Source organism: Pleurodeles waltl, chromosome 9 (assembly GCF_031143425.1).
Source record: "Pleurodeles waltl isolate 20211129_DDA chromosome 9, aPleWal1.hap1.20221129, whole genome shotgun sequence".
NCBI classification, from domain to species: Eukaryota; Metazoa; Chordata; class Amphibia; order Caudata; family Salamandridae; genus Pleurodeles; species Pleurodeles waltl.
This window is the reverse complement of record NC_090448.1, coordinates 997,017,509-997,032,101: the sequence shown is the minus strand read 5'-3', so window position 1 is coordinate 997,032,101 and position 14,593 is coordinate 997,017,509. Positions and strand designations below refer to the sequence as shown.

The following is a 14,593-nucleotide window of genomic DNA, read 5'->3' as shown; positions in this document are numbered from 1 at the left end:
ACCAGTTTTTATCAGGAAACTTGGGGGGAACACAGAATAGAAGAACAACTGTTATTGCCCCTTGTCTTTCTCTATATTTTTTCCTTCCAAAGGTAAGACAGTGTGTAAAAACGAAGTCTATTTAAGAAATGCCCTATAATTCACATGCTAGTATGGGGACCACGGAATTCATAGATGTGCAAAAAAACACTGCTTCTCAACACCTTATCTTGTCCCCATTTTAGAAATACAAAGGTTTCCTTGATACCTATTTTTCACTCTTTATAGTTCACCTAATGGGTTGCCGATACCCGGTAAACATTGAAAACCCATTGCAAGGTGCAGCTCGTTTTTTTCTCAGGGTACCTAGGATTCTTGATGAACCTTCGAGCCCCTATATATCCCCAAACCCAAAAGAGTCCAGCAGACGTAACGGTATATTGCTTTAAAAAATCTGCCGTGGCTGGAAAAAGTTACAGAAGAAAATGTTGACAGAAATGGCTGTTTTTTTTAATTGAATTTCAATATTTTTTTATTTCAGCTGTTACTTTCTGTAGGCAAACCTTGAAGGATCTGCACAAATGACCCCTTGCAGAATTCAGAATTGTCTACTTTTCAAATATGTTCAGCTGTCTGGGATCTACCATTGGTTTCACACCCATTTCTGTCACTAACTGAAAGGAGGCTGAAAGCACAAAAAATAGTAAAAATGGAGTATGCCCCAGTAACACGCCAAAACTGTGTTGAAAAATGTGGTTTTCTGATTCAAGTCTGCCTGTTCTGGAAAGACAGTGATTTTAGCACTGAAAGCCCTTTGCTGATGCCATTTGCAGGGGAAAAAATCACATGCTTTCTTCTGCAACACTGTTTTCACATTTTTGTGAGAGAAAAAAAGTGCTGTATTTTGGCTAATTTCTTGGTCTCCTCCAGGGGAACCCACAAAGTCTGTGTGCCCTTAGAATCCCTAGGATGTTTGGGGGGCGGGGGGAATCGCAAATGTGGCTTGGATAGCTTATGTGGACAAAAAGTTATGAGGGCATAAGCGCAAAGTACCCGAAATAGCCCCAAAAAAAGGCTTGTCACCGGAGGGGACAAATTTGTTTTAGGCCATTTCTGCCCCCTTTGGGGACAGATTGGGCTATTGTAATTAGGCTGATCTGCCCAGGGGGGGCAGAAACCTCTAGGCACCAGGGATCAATTTTTTTTTCTTTTTTAGACGTGGGTGTGACCCCTTAGGGGAAAAATATTTTTAGGCCAATCAGCCTATCTTTATTAGGCCAAGCTGCCCCCAAGGGGGGCAGAAACCACTAGACACCAGGGATTTTTCTTGTTTGTTAATTTCACGCAAGGGGAGCGACCCCTTAGGCAAGGGTCACTCCCCTGAGAGGGCAAATTTGTTTTAGGCCATTTCTACCCACCTAGGGTGCAGATCGGCCTATTGGAATTAGGCCGATCTGCCCCCAGAGGGGGCAGACACCTCTGGGCACCAGGGATTTTTTTTTTTTGTTTTACTTTTTTCAGACAGGGGTGCGACTCCTTCAGGCAATGGTTGTTCCCCTGGTGGAGCAACTTTATTTTAGGCCATTTCTGCTCCCCTTGGGGCAGATCGGCCTATTTCTATTGGCCGATCTACTTAGGCACCAGGGATTGGTGTGTGTGTATGTGTGTGTTTTGTTTGCGGGGGCAGCCCCTTGGGCAAGGGTCGTTCCCCAGGGGTGCACATTACTGTTGGCCATATGGGCAGATAGATTGGCCAATATTTGGAAGGCCCATCTGCCCCAAAGGGGGGCAGAAAGCCTACCAGAGACAAGGGAAGATTTTTGTTTTTTTCCAAAATAAGAGAGTTGGGGGTATGGCCACCCCAAATAAATGGAGCCAACGTTGTTCTGCCCACTGGTGGGCAGATGGAGCAATTTCCCCCGATCCATTCCCCAGAGGCGGGCAGAAAGCCTACTAGATGCCAGGGAATAAAAATAAAAAAAGTGGGGTGGTGGCTACCAACCAATATGGGCCTGGTTAGGCCCCCACCTCAACTGAAGGGGGTAACAGTCTTTCAGCTCTCCCTTGCACATTAAAACATCTTATCCCACGGCAAGCAAGAGGACATTTGATTATTTTGGGTTTTAGTTTTACATTTGGGCCATGAGAGCTTGGCTAATTCTCAATCGTCCCACTTGGAATGGTGAGGGCTGCACTTTTTGGACTTTGGGATGCTGTCATGTAGAAAAATCCACAAGACCTAGACACACCTGAAAACTAAACATCTGGGTGATTCCAGGGTGGTGTGCTTCACATGCACCCGCACCATTTTCTTTACTACAGTTCCCTGCAAACCTCCAACTTTGCTGAAAGTCATACATTTTTCCCACATTTTTGTGATGAAACCTTCCGGAATCTGCAGGAATCCACAAAATTCATACCACCCAGCATTGTTGCATCTATACCGATTAAAAATTCTGCCCCACTTGTCAGCCTAAAAATATTTTTTTCCAAACTGCCCTTTTGGACCAGTTTGGTTCCCCCTCAATTTTGACATGCTTTTGGCTCTTCCCTGTCACAGGCACTTGGCCCACCTACACAAGTAAGGTATAATTTGTACCGGGAGACTGAGGGAAACGTTGGGTGGTAGGAAATTTGTCCCGGTGCAGTGATCCCACACAGAAATGCGGGAAAAAAGAGATTTTATTTTTTTGGTACATTTTGAGGTTTGCTGAGGATTCTGGGTAAGAAAACACTGGGGGATCCACGCAAGTTACACCTCCCTGGACTCCCTCGGGTGTCTAATTTTCAGAAATGTTTGGGTTTGATAGGTTTCCCCTATATAGCTGCTGAGCCCAAGACCCGAAACTGAGGTGCCCCCCGCAAATAAACAGGTAGTTTTGTATTTGATAATTTTGACGTGTCCACAGTGTTTTGGGGCATTTCCTTTTGCAGACATGAGGCCTACCCACACAAGTGAGGTGCCATTTTTATCGGGACACTTGGGGGAACGCTGGGTGGAAGGAAATTTATAGCTCTTTTCAGATTACAGAACTTTCTGTCACTGAAATGTGAGGAAAAAGTTTTTTGGCCACATTTTGAGGTTTGCAAAGGATTCTGGGTAACAGAACCTGGTGAGAGCCCCACCAGTCACACCATCTTGGATTCCCCTAGGTGTCTAGTTTTCAAAAATGCACAAGTTTGGTAGGTTACTCTAGCTGCCGGCTGAGCTAGAGACCAAAATCCACAGCTAGGCACTTTTTAAACAACACGTCAGATTTCAGTATAAAAATTTGATGTGTCATGTGATGTGTCCACATTGTGTTTTGGGGCATTTCCTGCCGTGGGAACTAGGCCTGCCCACACAAGTGAAGTGCCAATTTTATCTGGGATCTTGGGGGAATGCTGGCTGGAGGAAAGTGTGTGGCTCCCCTCAGATTTCAGAACTTTCCATCACCGAAATGTGAGGATTTATTTTTTTTGCCCAAATTTTGAGGTTTGAAAAGGATTCTGTTTAATAGAACCTGGTGAGAACCCCACAAGTCACCCTATCCTGGATTCCCCCGGGTGCTAGTTTTAAAAAATGCACAGGTTTGCTAGGATTCCCTAGGAGCCGGCTGAGCTTGAGGCCAAAGTCCACAGCTAGGCACTTTCCAAAATACATGTCAGATTTCAATGTAAAAATGTGATGTGTCCATGTTGCGTTTCTGGTCTACCCACACAAGTGAGGTACCATTTCTATCTGGAGAGTTGGGGGAACACAGAATAGAAGAACAAGTGTTATTGCCCCTTTTCTTTCTCTACATTTTTTCCTTCCAAAAATGTAAGACAGTGTGTAAAAAAGATGTCTATTTGAGACATGCACTGTGATTCACATGCTAATATGGGGACTCTGGAATTCAGAGTAGTGCAAATAACCACTGCTTCTCATAACCTTATCTTGTGGCCATTTTGGAAATACAAAGGTTTCCTTGATACCTATTTTTCACTCTTTATATTTCAGAAAATGAATTGCTGTATACCCGGTAAACACTGAAAACCCCATTGCGAGGTGCAGCTAATTTATTGGCTCTGGGTACCTAGGGTTCTTGATGAACCTACAAGCCCTATATATCCCTGCAACCAGAAGAGTCCAACAGACGTAACAATATATTGCTTTAAAAATGTTGACATCGCAGGAAAAAGTTACAGAGTAAAACTTGGAGAAAAATGGCTGTTTGTTTCACCTCAATTTCAATATGTTTTTTTTTCAGCTGTTATTTTCTGTAGGAAAACCTTGTAGGATGTACACAAATGACCCTTTGCTGAATTCAGATTATTGTCTACTTTTCAGAAATGTTTAGCTTCCCTCGACCCAGCATAGGTTTCACACCCATTTCTTTCATTAACTGGAAGGAGGCTAAAAGCACAAAATATAGTAAAAATGCAGCTTGTCCCAGTAAAATGCCAACATTGTGTTGAAAAATGTGGATTTCTGATTCAAGTCTGCCTGTTCCTGAAAGCTGGGAAGATGGTGATTTTAGCACCCGCAACCCCTTTGTTTATGCCTTTTTCAGGGAAAAAACAACAAGCCTTATTCTGCAGCCCTTTTTTCCCTTTAAAAAAAAAAATAATAATAATCACTGTATTTGGCTAATTTTAGTCTCCTCCAGGGGAACCCACAAACTCTGGGTACCTCTAGAATCCCTAGGACAGTGGTTCCCAACCTGTGGCCCAGGGACCCTTCGGGGTCCGCGAAGCCTCCTCATTGGGTCCGCGACTGCTTAGAAAATTTAATAATTTTAACAGATAAGGTACCCATTATTCAGTAATGACTCAGTGGGGGTCCCCAGATTCCAGTAATGATTCAGTGGGGGTCCCCGGGTTCCAGTACTGATAAAGTGGGGGTCCACAGAAGTCAAAAGGTTGGTAACCACTGCCCTAGGATGTTGGGAAAAAAAGTAAGCAAATTTGACGTGGATAGCTTATGTGGACAAAACGTTATGATGGTCTAAGCGCGAACTGCCCCAAGTAGCCAAAAAAAAGGCCTGGCACTTGAGGGGGAAAAGGCTTGGCAGCGAAGGGGTTTATAATTAAGCCCAGAATTTACTTTCAAGTAGCCCATAGTAGCTTAGTAGTTTTACACAATAATTATTCTTGTTTTCTTTTTGTTACATTGGCATGCATCACATGTTTTACTGAATGATACCTTAGAGAAATGGTATTTAAAGTTGCAAGGTAGATTAACAAAAGTTTTTTTTCAATTTGTAACTTTTTTGGTGTATGCCAGTGGTTCTTTATATTTTGACTTCTGGTGACACCCTACTTAATGGTTACTGGAATCTGGAGCCCCCTCACTGAATTATCGGAATTGGGGACCCCCACTGTGTTATTACTGAAAGCCGGGGAACATGGCCTATGTATTTTCTATGAAATGAACCACTAAATGAGACACAAACAAAACAAACAAGCATTCATCATACAAATACAGAAATTATGAAATAATGTATTTAATTCACAATCAAATATAACAAAAATTGAAATAAATTTTAATGGGAGGGTTGGAGTGTTTAGAAATGTATTTTTACTGAACATCCATACTCTGTCCTGCATGATGCACTTGCACTGTTCTTAGAAATCATTCAGAGGAACTTAATTTTTAGCCTTCAATTCCAGGTTTCTTCATGTTTATAGAACATTTTAATATTTGAAATTGTACAATTAGCTTCTTCATTTATACACCCTTTATTAATAAGTTAATATTATTAAATTTATTATGTAATCGCGGACCCCCTGTGTAGGCTTTGGAGAACCCCAGGGGTCCCAGGGTTACAAGTTGGGAATAACTGGTGTAGGCTTTATTTTAAAAGAAAACTGGCACCATACTTTACTGATTCTGCATTCTTTAAATATAATCGGGGCGCGATCTCTGAACATTTACTTCAAATTGTTACCTTTTCCAAACATGGCTACGCATTTCTATATATCAGCAAGGTAAGCTGAGCTCCCGCTGTACTGAGTTTCCTTAGATAGCTCATTCTAGTTCAAAGACCAATTTTTGGTGAGTGGCTATGTTGTCTTTCTGATAGCGACAGTTGTTTGGAATTGTAAAGGGACAGTTTTTTTTTTGTTTTTTTTATAAATCTTTTTTGATTAACATTTTGTTGTTGTTTAATAAACAGTATCTTGGTTACAGCACCATCTCGTTTGCATCATATTTATGCGTAACAGTGTTAATATCACTATTGTCTACATTGTTTAGTTGTTCTACTTCATTGTTCGATAACTTTTATACTTTAAACTTATGTAGGAGCATAACATTAGTGGCGCTTCTTCTCTTTGGGATGCCCCATTAGCTGGACGCTGTGGCGCCGTAGTATTCTAGGTATTATACAACACATTTAACTCGTATCAAACCATTATTAACTTAAACTTTGAACCTGATGGCATTGTAAGGGGTGGTAGTTGCTTACGCAGGGGTATGCCACATCCTGTTTTTTTTTTTTTTTTTTTTTTTTTAGTATATATGGTGTCAGTGCTCATAAACTTTGTCTGATTTCAGGTGGGTGGGGTGTCTACCAAGTCCAATCTGTCTGTTACTTAATGTCCTGGGCTCTATCCACTATTGATCCGCCTTTTATTCAATCTCGGTCTCATCATTGTCCAACCTAGCCATGTCCTGGTGGGTATGGTAATGTCCCTTCCTCCCCATTGTTTACACAGTTTCCACTTCTGTTGGTGCGTCTGTAACTGCGTCCATTACTCTCACTATATTGTTCCAGCTTGTCACTGCTACTTCCCATTCCTGTGCAATAGGGTGGTGGCGCAGTCCCTTCCCCTCCTCGCTCTTCAAAACCTAGAGTTCGGCTCTGGCCCATGTTGTAACGTCTTGTCTCCACCTGACCCAGGGGGGACGAAACTGCGCTTTCCAGTTCTTCGCGATCTGTCTCCTGTACAGGACCAGGGCCAGATTCAGGAAGCGGATCTCCACCCTCCCCCGTGGCAGATCATCCCCAAAGCCCAGTAAACATACTTCGGATTCAGGTTCATATTGAGGAGTCTTGATAGGTCAGACATCACCTCGCCCCACCCCTGCTGGATCTCCGGGCAGATCCATACCATATGGTCAAAGTTTGCATCTACGTTTTTACATCTAGGGCACGTCTGAGGATCTCCCCCCATAAATTACTGTTAATCGATGTGGGGTGAGGTACGTTCTGTGTAAGTAATTGTATTGTATATAACGCAGCCGTGTGCTGAGAGCGACAGTCCGGGGATAAGCTAGAGCTCTGTTCCACTCCACATCGGACAGTTCCTTACCGACTGTCCTCCCCCATCTCTCTCTCAGTGGCCGCAGGGAGTCTAGTGCATCCTCAATTTGAGCTCGATATAGTTTAGTGATCAGATGGGTCTCCTCTCCTGATGTCAATTGGAGATGCAACACCCTGTGGGTGGCCGGTTCTGCGTTGACCGTGATCCAATGCGTTTTCAACGTATGCACTAGTTTATGGAACAGAAGGAACTGCCCCGGGGAGACTCCATCATCAACAAGGTTAGCGAAGGATCTCGTCACTCCCTCATGAAACAGGTCTCCCACCGTTTCTATTCCTACTCTCCTCCAGGATCCGAGACTCGTGCCCCCCAGGTTCCTCCCTCCTGCTTCAATTGCGAGTGCCGCCAAGCGTAGGGCCGGGGAGTACGGGGGGCCCACTCCAACCCTTTTCGCGCACCTCTTCCAACATGCCAACGCCACTCTTGTCATCAGGCTGTGCGTGTGGGGAGGGAGCTTACTATTCGTCATTCGTGCAATGAACCGATTTATATCCTCATCCACTGGGGCGGTGCATCTCTCCAGCTGACCCTTACCTGTAAGCCATCTGGCTACCCATTGCAACTGGGATGCCAGGTAGTAGGCTTCAAAATCTGGGGCTCCTAGACCCCCTTGGATAGTTGGTCTGCATAGTATCGAGAGCGAGGTGCCTCTACGACCATCATCCCATATAAGTTCCCTTAGTAGGGTGTTAAGTTCACGAAACCATGCTGCTGGTATCAGAAGGGGCAAATTAGAGAAGTAATATAGGAGGCGAGGTAGCATGACCATTTTAGATAATGCTATTCTGGCCATTATCGTTAATTTTAGCGACCGCCAGAACCCAACCGAAGACTTCAGGGATCGTAGTGCTCTACCCAGGTTACCCTCGCCCAAGTCTGTCCTATTGTGAAATACCTGTATACCCAAGTACTTGAAGGTTCGTGGGGCCCAAATCATATCTTTAGGGCATGTTGTCGGGCGTTCGCCACATGATGATATGGGGAACACGCATGTTTTGCTACGGTTGAGGCGTAGTCCAGAGATATTCCCATAGTTTTCCAGCACTCCCAATGCCCATGGGAGATCCCCCTCTCCGTCCCTAAGGTAGACAAGTATATCATCAGCATATAGCGAGATGATATCTTCTTGGTATCCCCATTCCACTCCTCTACCTACGCCGTCCTGTCGCATCTGGGACGCCAGCGGCTCGATGGCCAGGGCGAATAACAGTGGGGATAATGGGCAGCCTTATCTGGTTCCCCTGTAAATTGGGTAGGTGTCGGACACCGTCTTGCCTGTCCTCACTCTTGCCAGCGGTGACTCGTATAGTAAGTCCACCCATCTGACCCAACCTTCACCCATTCCCATACGGAGCATCACTGCTCTCAAGTAGTCCCATCTGATCGAGTCAAACGCCTTCTCAAAGTCCACTGTGAGCAACACCCCCGCTGTAGGTCTCGCATCGCTATATTCAGGACCGCAAAGAGACGCCTCAGGTTCAAGGAGGTGCTGCGATTCGGGGCGAAACCATTCTGATCTTCATGTACAAGAGTTGGTACATGGTTAAGCAGATGGTTGGCCATGATCTTGCTTAGTATTTTAAAATCACTGTTTAGCATTGACAAGGGGCGGAAGTCAAGGAACAGTTAATCTAAAACCTGAGCGACTACCAAAAACACTCTTGAAAATCGAAATGATAGAATAGTTGTCCTGAAAGCATGCATTCAAATTTAATTTAAGCTGACTTTGAATGGTATCTGCTATCAAAAAAGACACCTGACTGCATTTTTCTGGAAAGGACAGAGGTGAGGAACTGAAGTAACATCTAGGTGGGGTTAAAGGGACCAGTACTCACTTTTCTTTTTAGTTTTTCAAACAATGCAGTACTATTGGAAGATCAAACTGAGTTGAATGGTTTTAATACCTTCCCTAAATCAGCATTATAACTAACACAGGTTGGAATAAAAAGCATGTTTCTGGCAGTGGCTGCCAGACCAGAGTAACTTAAAGAATCTTTGAGCATTGTACAAGCTACTTAATTATTGTAAGAGGAGAAAATCCTTAAGAACTTTGACGCTATGTCTATAGCTTCATTATAGTGAATTACTGTGTGCCTCTTGGCCATGTGAATTGTAGGGCTTTCATGTGAAGAGTTGTATTTATGAAATCGTGTTGAAAGCTGATGATGAGTACATCCTGATTAGTCAGTATTTTTATAGTCTGAATATTGGCACTAAACAGAAGTATGGACATGAGTAAGTGTTTAAGCCTGCAAAATTCCTGGCTCAGTTTTCCTAAAAAATTATATTGACAGTAGTGCTTAGCATATTCGTTGTTGGAACATTTTACCTTGAATGGAATGGTCCATGTGGAATGTGATTAACCCGAAAAGATATTGTGGGTAGTAAGGTAGATTTTTTGTTGTTGCCCTTGCTGAGTTAGTGACTTTAAACTCTGAGAAGTTTGAATACAAAGTTAATTAATACTATAAGAGGAAACTGACTATCCCTACAATAATGAGTCTCGTCTCTTGCCAAAGTGGGGGATTCTAAAAATATTTGCTGACCAAATTACACATATTGATATGTTAAATAATTACTCAGTTGCAGGCATGCTTGCCAAGTGCTTGGCTGCACAGCCTATCAATAAAAAGGTACTGTTTTCATATTGATTATTTGGCAACTAAATTAAGTATCTCTTCTCTCTTATGCACCGTGAAATCACATTTTCAACCTTTATTTTATGCATTTTTTTCTGGAAGACCATCAAATGCTTTGATGGGTAAGGCAGTTGTTTGAGTTACCAGTGAGTGTCCAGATGTGGTTGAAAATATAAAAAGCAAAAACTAAATCTAGGTTTTGCTTGAGAGTAACATACATCCAATAAAGGATTTTCTTCGTATTTGTATTGGTTATCAGTTAAAATGGTTTGGGTTATCTGCTTCAGACAATTGTGATTTTAACTCTTTGTACTTTGATTCATATGTGGTGCAAATGTTCAAGATAGTTCAGTTTTGGGATGCTGTTTTAACCCCTTTGGCACTATTCATGTAGCGTCCTCCTCAAGAATGCTCATGCCTAGGCGCTGTTGGCAGGGAGGACATGTGAAGCCAGTAGGAGGAGGGAATCCTTTCGGTGCTGGCAGCAAAGGGATTCTTTTAATTGTTTTCATGCTAAGCAATACAGTGTTGCACTGACGTCATTACATCATCATTACCCTATCGCAAAAAAGTGTTGATTTCGAGTGGTGAAATGTGATGCCTTGGCGTCTTGTTTTGGGTTGTTTTGTGTTATGCATGCTAGGCCCAGGTATATAAGTCAGTACTATTTTTATTGAGAGTAGTGTAGGAACTCCTAGGTGTAGAAATTTTGTGACTCTCTGCGTCATCTTGAACTTTGTCACAGAAAATTGAGAAATATGGGTGTTTTTAGCCAAAGTTAGAGGTTTGCAAGGCGCTTTATGCAAAAAAAAACGTTGTGGGACATGAGTCGGTTTGCCCTGGACACCCTGGATGACTAGTTTTCAGAAATGTTTGGCTTTGGTAGGTTTCTTAGGATGGTGACTGACTAACGACTCAAACTCTGCTGGTACACACACACACACACAGTATAAAAAAGGTGAAGGTAAAATGTGATGCCTTTCCCAGCCAAGATCATCGAAAAGGCTCTGCAAACACATTGAGGACAACAACATCCTGGACATCTCTCAATCAGGATTCAGAAGCAACCACAGCATGGAGACCACCCTCCTCGCCGCCAAGGATGACATCCGCTCACTCCTCGACCGTGGCCAATCAGCAGCCCTCATCCTACTGGACCTATCGGCTGCCTTCATTACTGTCTCACATCACACTCTCTGCTCCGCAATACACGCAGCTGGCATCTGTGGAAAGGCCTTGCAGCGGATACACTCCTTCTTGACCGGCAGAGCACAGAGAGGCAGATTCCCACCTTACTTGTCAAAACCTACGGAGATCAGCTGCGTAGTCCTACAGGGCTCTTCCCTGAGCCCCACACTCTTCAACATTTACATAGCCCCGCTCGCATCCATCATCTGGAACCACGGACTGAACATCGTCTGCTATGCCGACGACACACAGCTGATGTTCTCACTGACCGAAAACCCCACAACAGCCAAGAAGAATTTCCACAACGGGATGGAAGCCGTCACCGCCTGGATGAAGGACAGCTGCCTCAAGCTCAACTCTGACAAGACGGAGATCCTCATCTTGGGACCCTCCACATCAACCTGGGATGACCCCTGGTGGCCTGCTTCCCTCTGCACCTCCCTACCCCAACAAACCATGAGCACAACCTAAGCTTCATCCTCGATTCATCGCTCACCATGACTCCACCCCTCCACCCCCCCCTGGGTCGCATCCTCCTGTTTTCATGCACTCTGACTTCTCCGGAAGATTTTCAAATGGATCCCAAACGTCTGCTGCTTAACAGTAACCTACGCTTTGGTCACCAGCAGAGTCAACCATTGCAACGCCCTCTACATCAGCTCCACCAAGGAGAATGTGAAGAAACTACAGCACATCCAAAACGCCTCTGCCAGACCCATCTTGAGCATTCCCCACCACAAACATATCACTAGACACCTAAGGGACCTTCACTGGCTCTCTGTCGAGAAGCGGATCAACTTCAAACTCCTCGTCCACGCATACCAGGTGCTCCGCGACCTAGGACCCACCTACCTCACCCTCTGCATCACCTTCTACTCCCCGACCAGCCCCCCGCATATGGAAGACCTTGGCTGATGGAAGATTCTTCGCCTTCGTAGCGGCAAAGAGCTGGAACACCTTGCCTCTTCACCTCAGGCAGTCATCATCAGTGCTTCAATCGAGGAAGGACCTTAAGATCTGGCTCTTCAACTGAAGCACAGATGACCACCCCCCGTTTCATCCCCTTGAGACCCTTACGGGTGATTAGTTGTGCTCTATAAATATGATTGATGTTTTGGTGTGTTAAGCATTGCAGTCTCTAGGCCCACCCACACAAGTGGAGTACCGTTTTCATCGGGAGATATGTAGGAACACAGACTAGTACAACGTTTGTTATTACCAATTTAAGTTCTGTGCATTTTTGGCTTCTGAATACCAGCGGTGTAGAAATAAACACTGCTACTAAACTCAGTATCTTATGCACAGGAGGATGAAACTTTCAACATTCCAAGACCCTCTCTCCAGCTTGGGGCATCCTCCTAGTGCCCCAGTGAAGAGCAAGTGAGAGCCTCCCCACAGGTCCACTCAGCGGATCATCTCCCCAGGCCCCAGTCCTACCTTTAGGCCAACCCTCCCTCTGTACTTTGCCAGGGCCCCATATTTTAGCAAACTTCTTCAGGTAGTCACAACCTGCATATATCAGCTCCTCAGTTCTCATTAATTGGAGCCGCACAATTCCAGAGTTGGTACTGATGTACCGCCCCAGTGTCTAACAGTATCATACCTTACCACCATGACTGCCATGTTTATAAAAAAACAAACACAAAAGTGTTCAACAGAGTCCCTCTTTCATTACCACTCTGAAGACAGACGTTGCGCTCTATCTTCCCTCCCACCCCAATGCAAAATAGTCTAGTCCTAGTATAATAGGTGTGAGGGTTTGAGCTGGATCATGTAAAATCTCACCCTAATAACCACCTTCTTGAGAAATCTACATGCTTCGCCCCAAGCATCATTTTCCAGGATCCCTAAATCCTGTTTTCACTTGCCCCTCAAATTGGTCAGTGGGGGACAGACTGTGAGTGAGAAAGGTGTTGTAAGTCTGAGGTTACATGTTTAGTCAAAGTGGCCACCAGCACTCTATACTACAGCGGCATGTCTTATGCCTGTTTTGCTTTACTGCTGACCGAGCCAAAATACACTGAGAGGAGTCAAAAATAATCTCTGGAATTCACTTCTTAGTCTAAATAAGACATTTATTACATCACTTCGCAAGGCTTGTGAGGGAAGGTCAGTATAACAAAGTGCACTTTTAAAATGTGCAACAATAAAGTGAGAGCATGTGCAAAGAATCTTCAATCTATAAACCAAATATATACATGCAAAGATACAAACACACACACATATATATATATATATTCATTCATTCATAGACATTGCAAAGTAAATAATTAGTAAACATTCATCACCATAGGGCCTGTCTGGTGCTTCATCTTTCTCCTGCCAGCAAGACATTGACCCCGGTTCGACGGCAACAAGAGAGAGATCTACCCTCACGGGAAATATATCAGGCATTCGACGTCTCAATCCTGATTGAGGTCTCTGAATCTCCCACTGTCAAACTGGGTCTCTTATATACCTTAAACAAGTGAGGAAGGAGATTTCTACAAAACCCCTCCCGCAAGAAGTATTAAAAAATGCTGGCTATTTTAGGGCAGGGTTGAAAGAAACTGGTTGGAACTGGCCAGTTTCCCAAGGTATCTCTCCCAAACTGTTCCCTGCTGCACTATAAACATCATTCTAGTACATCCTTATTTTGCTGACTCCTCCACGTTATGTCCTAGCCCTTTGGTGAGAAAAGAACACGCAGACACGTAGAATACAAAATACGTTGCATAACATATTTTGTACGGAAAGATACTCGCACGTTTAACGTGACTGTGAAGCTAAGGCTAAGCCGAATACAAAATGGAGTCTGTAACTTGTGACTGTTAATGTGATGGTGGACAGCTAAGGCAAGTGCAAAGTTGTGTGACACAGTCAGTGGTCAAAACACAAACATCATTACAATGCCACATCTTATAGCATATCTTTAAACCATGCAAGATGTGCTGAATTTGTAAGTAATATGAAGTGATTACACAAGCACACAAAGGTTGAAGTATTAATAATACATACTTCCGGGGGGCGTGGCCGGCAAGATGGCTGACCGGCAGCATTAGAGGAGTGCTCTCGGACCCCGATCCGGCATCCTTCACGATCCTGCCGCCCTGGACCCCCACGGACCCGGCAGATGGGTCCTGGAGACCCCTGGAGCGGAGGGGAGGACGAGGGGAGCACCAAAAACCAGTGGCAGGAGCTGCTATCGTGCCGTGGGGGAGCGCGTGTGAAGAGCGCCTGACCCCAGGATGGCGATCGCAGGTGCGTTCTGAAAACCAGTCAAAGTCGACTGATTGAAGCAGTGGTGAGGCGCAACCGAGGGGGAGAGACCCTGTCGGGGGGGGGGGGGACCTTCAAGGTATAGACTCAGTTGTGCTTTGGCGCCGCCCTCCTCCTCCCCCTGCATAAAGGTGGAGGTGGCCCCTCCCACAGGCCTGGAGGCCAATCACGGTGAATTGGATGCTGCAGGGTGTTGTTCGTTGGCCAGCTGAGGAGGGCACCTGGGCTGCCGGAGACGT

The 14,593-nt window shown here is 44.6% G+C and overlaps 1 protein-coding gene across 4 annotated transcripts in view; it reads left to right on the top strand.

Moving 5' to 3' along the window:
* DDHD1 (DDHD domain containing 1) overlaps window positions 1-14,593 on the top strand; it is a 464,003-nt gene that overhangs the window by 16,107 nt on the left and 433,303 nt on the right. The gene's annotated exons all lie outside the window — the stretch shown is intronic.